Genomic DNA, 7,752 nt, shown 5'->3' on the forward strand with positions numbered 1-7,752 from the left:
TTTCATATTGTTTCTTCTGACGTTGGCAAATTTGTTACTGTCTATGTAGGGCCTTACTTCAAAGTGTTTCTGCCTCTAGTTTAAGTAGGTTTGTACAGTATTAGATTTATTTGTGAGGAAATATACGGCATGATAGAAGACAGAACTACTTTATTATCTTCCCTATACCATTTTTTATTCTTTTCGTTTAGGCTATTTGATGACGAGCATGAATGGCCTTCTGTTGCAATATTCCGGTTGTAGGGTACTTTCAGCTCCTGTGTTTCGGGAAGATTTGAACCAGTAGTTGGTTCAACATTTGTTTACGCGATTCGGTTTGTATTCTGCTTTGTTATCATTAAGACATGACGAGCTTGAACGTTGATATTAGGGGACGGATCTTTCTGTTTAGGGTTAATTTTTTGAGACAACACCGCCTCTGAGTTCCCTACATATAAACATTGCTCGTAACGTAGTTCCTTAAGGCTAACAGATCTGTATTCGTCTGTTTTTTTTTCTTTGTTTTTATTTGTGTATTTATCTCCGGGCTTAGTTCTTTTGTTTTTAAATTTATGTTTTTTTTTTTACTTCGCTTGTGACACGTGTTTACATATGCGTGTATCTGTGTCCTGTAGTTGTGTAAACATTGAGATGTATGTGTTGTCCTTTAAGCATTAAAATGTATATATGATTGTGTAGACATTCGAGTGTATGCGTAATTAGACAATTTATGTACTTACTGTTTTGTTCCATTTATATTTTATACTTTGTAAACTTTTCGGTGTTGATTTCACGTGTGTTTCGCACATGCTTCACTGAGACATCGTGCATAGGAGAAACTGCGCTTTGTATGGAAGTAAAATTTCTTTTTTGTGATTATTTTCGTTAAAAGACCGCTTCCACTGGTTCCTTAATCTCATTCCACCGATGTTATTCGATTAGATTTGTTTTTGAATGGAGAGCCCGGTGTAGCACACCCATGTTGTTATTCAGCGCGGAGATATACTAAAATTGGAACGATACAGAGAAGATTAGCATGGCCCCTGCGCAAGGATGACACGCAAATTCGTGAAGCGTTCCATATTTTCCACCTCCATCTCATGCGCTACATCATAGAGAGGGTGGGTAACGAAGCTGGTGCGGGTGGGGCTTTGATCAATCTAGATCAGTCTAAAGCCTTCGATAGGGTCGACCATCGATACCTGGCAGCTGTTCTCAAGGCAGCTGGTTTCGGTCCGGTCTTCCGCGGGTGGATAGCTGCTTTATACAGCGGCATCTGCTCGGTCATACGGGTGAACGGCCATCTATCGGAACCGTTCAACATCTCGCGTTCGGTTCGCCAAGGGTGTCCTCTCTCCTCCGTTGTGTATGTATTGACTCTCGAGCCATTACTGCGGAAGTTGGAGGCTTTGAGGGGCGTCCCGCGCGATCTGGGATGTGGAAGGAGCGTGTCTGCCTATGCCGACGACGTCACTGTGATGGTGTCGAGCCACAGGCATATTGAGGGAGAATATACAAATAATAACAACAGACGAGGACAGGTGGTGTAAATAACAAAAGTATATATTAGTATGACGCTCGGGAATACGGAAAGTCTTTGACGTTTCACAGGCATATTGACCTGATTGGCGAGACACTAAACGAGTATGAAGCGGTGAAAGGTGCGAAAATTAACGCGGAAAAGTCAGTGGGCTTGCAACTAGGCACCTGGAGGAGCAAGTCCATGCCATCCAACAGCGTCGTAGGGTGCTGGACAGACGGACCCGTTAAACTGCTCGGGGTCTGGTTCGGTCCGGACCTCCAGTTGGAGAAAAAACTGGGAAGAAGTGACGAACAGGGTGGCCAACCTCACCCAGAAATGGGCTGAGAGGAAGCTCGCCTTGAAAGGTCGAGCGGAGGTGATGAATGCGTACATCGCATCCGTCATCTATTACCATTTCACCGTCGTCCCTTGTCCCGACCGCTAGTTAACCAAGATAGTACGCTTGCTCTTCAACTTTTTGTGGAAGGGTCAAGTACCACTGGTGAGGCGCTCCATCTGCTGTCAACAGCCGCTGAACAGAGGCCTTGGCATGCAGTGGTTGCTGATGCGCAAACATGCGCTCAGGCTACGACATCTCAAGCGTTTCCTGGACGGTGAACAGGTGTGGTCGCCGTTCGTCAGACGCGATTTTCCGCAGCTCGTTTCTTTAACAGAGCTGCAATCCTGGAACAAACGTAGACCGAGAGAGGGCGCTTGGCACCTCGAGTGCCACCAAGCTCTCACCGCACTCAGTCAGGCGGGCAGTGCGATCGGTAGTAGCTCCATTCTAGCGTTCTATAGAGGGTTAGTGGAGGAAAAGTGCGACGACGTTCTCGGGGAAACTCTAGGCGTCGAAGATAATCAGCTAAACAGTCTGCTCAAGAGAACTTTCGGGCCGGGGCCCATGGATAATTTCCAAAGGTCCCTCACCTGGCAGTGCTACCGAGGTGCGCTACCTATTCGAGATAAACTCTACCGGCACGGAAGTGCCGTCAACCGGGCCTGCCCGAGGTGCGCTCAGGACGACGAAACCGTTCTGCACGCACTCGTCCAGTGCCCGAGTATTGCTGACCTGTGGGTTTATATCGAACAGCTACTGTCACGTGTAGGACGGATCCGGCTATCAGCTGAATCCATCGTGAGGATTGACCCGCCGACCTCCTTTAACCGGGAGGGCAAGGCAATTTTCCTATGCCTAGTGGCTGTAGCGAAAGAGGTGATATGGTGTACCCGTTTGAAAGGGCTAAAGACAGACACTTTCCTTTTTGGTCAAGGCCTCATCAACTTTTTCAAGATCCACTTGAAAAGGAAGATGAGAGTAGAGAGGGAAGTGCTGTCTCATAGAAAATTCGTTGAAAGATGGGTGACTGTTGGAAGAATGGCCAGTATAAACGGACCAATTCTGAGAATACATATGTAGAAAAAAAAAAAGGTAATGTAAAAGGAGAAAGGGCTCTATACCCCTTTCTTATTTGTTCTGACCAGGCTCCCGTGGTTTTATGGGTTTTCCACGTGTAACCTTTCTTTTTTCGAAGCGCCTCCCCGTTTGGGAGTTCTATTTATTTATTTATTTATCTATTTATTTGTTATGTCTTTCTCCGTTTTCTTCCTCTGTTTAGACGAACTTTCCTACCTTTTCGGACAAAACCTTTTGTAACCTTCGTCCTGTCTTTGTCCTTACATGTTTTTAATTGATATTAGCCTTTGTGGCCAATAAAACGAATTAATTATTATTATTATTATTATTATTATTATTATTGTTGCTGTTGTTGTTGTTGTTGTTGTTGTTGGTGGTGGTGGTGGTGGCGGTGGTGGTAGTAGTGTTGGTGTTGGTGTTGGTGTTATTCTGGAAATATATGAACTTGTTCGTTGGCTACGTTGAGGCCCAAATATTCTCACGGTTCACTGCTCTCACTCCCGAACTATACGGTCGTTATATCAATGACTGTATTGGTGTGACCTCACTCTCCCGCGAACAACTAGACTCCTTCCTCTCTTTTGTCCAATCCTTCCATCCTGCCCTTAAATTCTCCTGTACTATTTCTAGATCTTCCGTCGAATTCCTCGACATTTTTGTCAGTATACACCACTCCGCTCTCACCACCTTCATTCACTACAAACACACCGACTCACACTTCTACCTTAACTTCTCCTCTCTCACCCTGCCGACACCAATTTCTCCATCCCCAACTCCCAATTCCACCTTCTGAGCAGGCTCTTCATTGATGACCATGACATTAAGACTCAGTTCCAACTCATATCTCGCCACTTCATCCTTCATCGATATGTCTTCACCACTACCCACACTGCTCTTGACAGGGCACGTTCCGTGAGCCATACCTCTGCTCTTTCTCCCCACGCCCACCCCGCCGTTTCCCGTCTCCTGCTTCCCCTTACCTACTATTCCTCCACCCTGTCCCTCCAACACACCATTCTTCGGGCATTCCGGCGACTCCAGTCCGACTCCTTCACCTCACACATCTTCCCCAACCTACCCCTTCCCTTCTTCAAACGAGTCCATAACCTGCGTGACCTCCTTAACCCACATCTCAGCCTGGCTCGTTCCCCTGCCCCTACCTCTCCAACACCACCATCTTCACAGGCACCCATCATTGTGTCTATCACATCATCGACTTCTTTACCTGTACTACTCGTAAGATCATTTACTGCATCTCCTGCTCTTTCTACCCTTCTCTGTACCACTTGGTTGACCGGTTCGCGGAGTACCTCCGAGACATTAGACTCGGCAATGACACTCCGGTCTCGCTCCATTTCCGCTCTACCAGTCATTCACTACAACATCTGTCTCTCTTCGGACTGTCTTTGCACAGGGGCCATCCGAACTCCCACCTTTGCTATGAACAGAAATTAATCTTCTCTCTTCGCCCCTTTCCCCACATAGGCTCAACTCCCCTCTTCTCTCCATCTGACACCTACTTCCTCTCTTCCCTCCTACCTACCTCCTCTCTTCATTGATACCACACCACCTACCCCATATACCCTACACCAGCACACCACAACACCACACAAGCACTGACCACTTCCCAGCACCCACACCACTCATCTTCATCCACACACCCACACACCATTTTCCAAACACCAACACACGATCTTCAGTAGCGACACCACACATACCACTATATGAGCAGCCACACATACTGTGTAACTCAGTGCACATACCACACACTATCACGCACACTCCCACACTCACACAAGCACATAATACCTGAACATAGGCTATATATACATCCACATGCAACACGCATTAACATACGCTACATACATAGACAAAATTAACTTACGCCCACATATATACATCATACACATGCACATAATTTACTCACACACACACACACACACACACACACACCACGTGATAAAGCACACCTCAACTGCTACACACAACACACACATACGTTACGGACGCACACACGCACACACGCATACACTCATACACGTCAGAGTTACTAGCCCCTATTCACACACATAAACACACTTACACATTCACTCACACCATTCTCACATACACACCTACGCACGCGCACCTTCATTTGGGATCACCTGCACTTTATTATCTCCCTTTCTTTCAATCTCTTCTTTCAAACTTTTTTTCTAATCATTCGCCATGCTTGACCGCTAAATTTGCAAGTTTTTTTTTCATTTTCCCGAGCGTCAAAGTAATACACTTGCTTGTTGTGCTTACACTTGTCTTCGTCTTTTGTTTTTCTATAAATTTCAACTGTATATATACACACACACACACACGCACACGCACGCACACACACACAAACACCCACACACACACACACACACACACACACACACACACACACACACACACACACACACACACACACACACATATATACACAGACATACTTATTCATCTACATATTGAGGTTGCTATGTATTGGAGAGTGCCTCTTTTAATCGACAAAACTATGCCATAGACTTCATACACTAAAGTAGCATTTTTATAAGAAATCGGAAATCGCGGATTCTTCATACTCAATAATTAATATTTATAGTTTTGAGAGTGGCGAGCAGGCGGAATCGGTAGCACACCGGATAACTTGCTTAGCGGCATTTCATCCGACTTTACGTTCCGCCGTGGTGAACTTTGACTTTTATCTTTTCGGAAGTCGATAAAATAAGTACAAGTTGGGCACTGGGGTCGATGTAATCGATTTAAACCCTATCCTGAAATTGCTAGCCTTGTGCCAAAATTCGAAACTAAATTTATAGACTTTGCCTCTTCGCCGTAGGCAAGTCATTAATCTACATCTTATGGAGTGACTTCAGCTGGGGAGTTCTGGACTTTAAGGATATAAACAATTACTATTTCCTGGTTCGTGGTGGTCCGGAACGATGGTAACCGCTTTGGATCCCAGTCATGGGTCAAATAGCAGATGTCCTGTGGCTAAGGAAAGTGTTGCACATGCCTAGCTGTGAGTTAATATGACCTAATACCACGTCACCTAGTTCCTTTGCGTCATGATCAACTGACTCTTTGACACGAGAATGATTTCAAGAGAGTATGAAACTTGAAGTGCATGCTATAAAAATAGAACTCGTCAACGGAAAACCAATGCTGTATCTTTCCCAAGGAAACTCATAAATCTTCAGATTTTACCATAGAAGTTCATATTCATTGATGCTTGTACGCGTGGTGAGATGAAGAAAGATAATCTGGGTAGACACTGCCTGCCTTGCTTTTTCTGTGACAGCAGCATGGTAACTAAAGATTCAAATCTACAAATATATTTTTCTTCTCTCTCTCTCTCTCTCTCTCTCTCTCTCTCTCTCTCTCTCTCTTTCTATCTATCCCCTCTCTCTCTTTCACACACACACACACACACACATACAATCACTCACTCTCTTTCTCCCTCTTTCTCTGAATAATATTAAGTAGAGGCAGAAAATAGATCGGATTCGTTTATAATAGCTAAGCCGAAGGTCAATATCTCTACAGCAATACGCATTTAAAATATCATTTATAATACATAAAAATGACATCGGTTTTTTGCAGTGATCATTGCAGAGATTATGGCTTCTAAACCACTAAGAAATAAAAATATAAAAGGCGAGCCATCCCAGAAAGTAAAAATGAAACGGGATTAATTTATTTATATCAAATCTATGGAATGTGATCAAGAATAATAAACTTCCAATCTATTCTATTTCGTGAAAGAGAATTCTATGAGTAACAAGCCACCTGCATATTTTGAATATTCATGTATTTCATGATTAATGCCTCAGAACTCGTAGTAAGCTCATTGTCATCCTGTTTCGATTCTCTGATTGATTAACATTATTCCCTTACACTATAAATACCTCTAGAAAATATGTTAATGACACAAATATCACATACACTGCTTCACCTATATCTAGAATCTAATTGCTTATTGAAAATAATCCGATAATCGTGTATTTGTATAGGTGTGTGTGCGCGCTTGCGTATATACATACACACACCATACATATACATACACGCATGCTTACATGTATATATATATATATATATATATATATATATACACAAGCATATATGTGTGTGTGAGAGAAAGAAAGAGAGAGAGAGCGTGTGTTTGTTTCGCGTGCGTGTATGTATAGTGGTTATCAACTCGATTTCTAATTTCTCATCGCAAATATATATTTATACTACATGTCTTACCTCTTCTGCCATATTTATCCAAAAGTCTTTGCCAAGTGGACCATATAGTTTTCGTGCATCCATTGGAAATGGATTTTGTATTTTCACTCCGCCAGCAGATTAGCGCATTTTGGACATATAAGACAGTAGTATTCTTCAGGAGCTGCTACAGTTGTATGCATATAAATACCTGTTTTGGTTTCCTACGATATATTTCATGAATGACGATTTTGACATTTTAAAGTGCAATATAACGACAGGTGGTACAAGTGGCATTTGTTGGTCATCCAAAGTTGAAATGTTTGACGGGATCGGACTTCAATGTGAATTTTGTAAGTGTATGTAAGTTAGAAAAAAAAGTTATCAGAGAATGGAATTCTGGAGTGCTATAATTCTAAAAAGGAATGGTTACTGTTGGAAAGCTACTTCTTGTATGACAGATCAAGGGTGGTACAAAATTGGAAAGTCCTGAAGCTGGGATGTCGTTACTGTATGAACTGAAGATGCATAGCAAAGAAACAACGCGTCTATGAACCACTTGTAGTGTGATCATTTGCTAATCGGGTGTTTGGTCTATATTGAATGTTCTAAAGCAAGT

The 7,752-nt window shown here is 43.1% G+C and overlaps 1 pseudogene; it reads left to right on the forward strand.

Moving 5' to 3' along the window:
- Positions 1 to 967: 967 nt before the first annotated feature.
- Positions 968 to 1,067, forward strand: LOC128249329 (U6 spliceosomal RNA; annotated as a pseudogene).
- The last annotated feature ends 6,685 nt before the right edge of the window (positions 1,068 to 7,752 follow it).

The sequence above is a fragment of the Octopus bimaculoides genome, chromosome 13 (genome assembly GCF_046866305.1).
Source record: "Octopus bimaculoides isolate indiv1 chromosome 13, ASM4686630v1, whole genome shotgun sequence".
NCBI classification, from domain to species: Eukaryota; Metazoa; Mollusca; class Cephalopoda; order Octopoda; family Octopodidae; genus Octopus; species Octopus bimaculoides.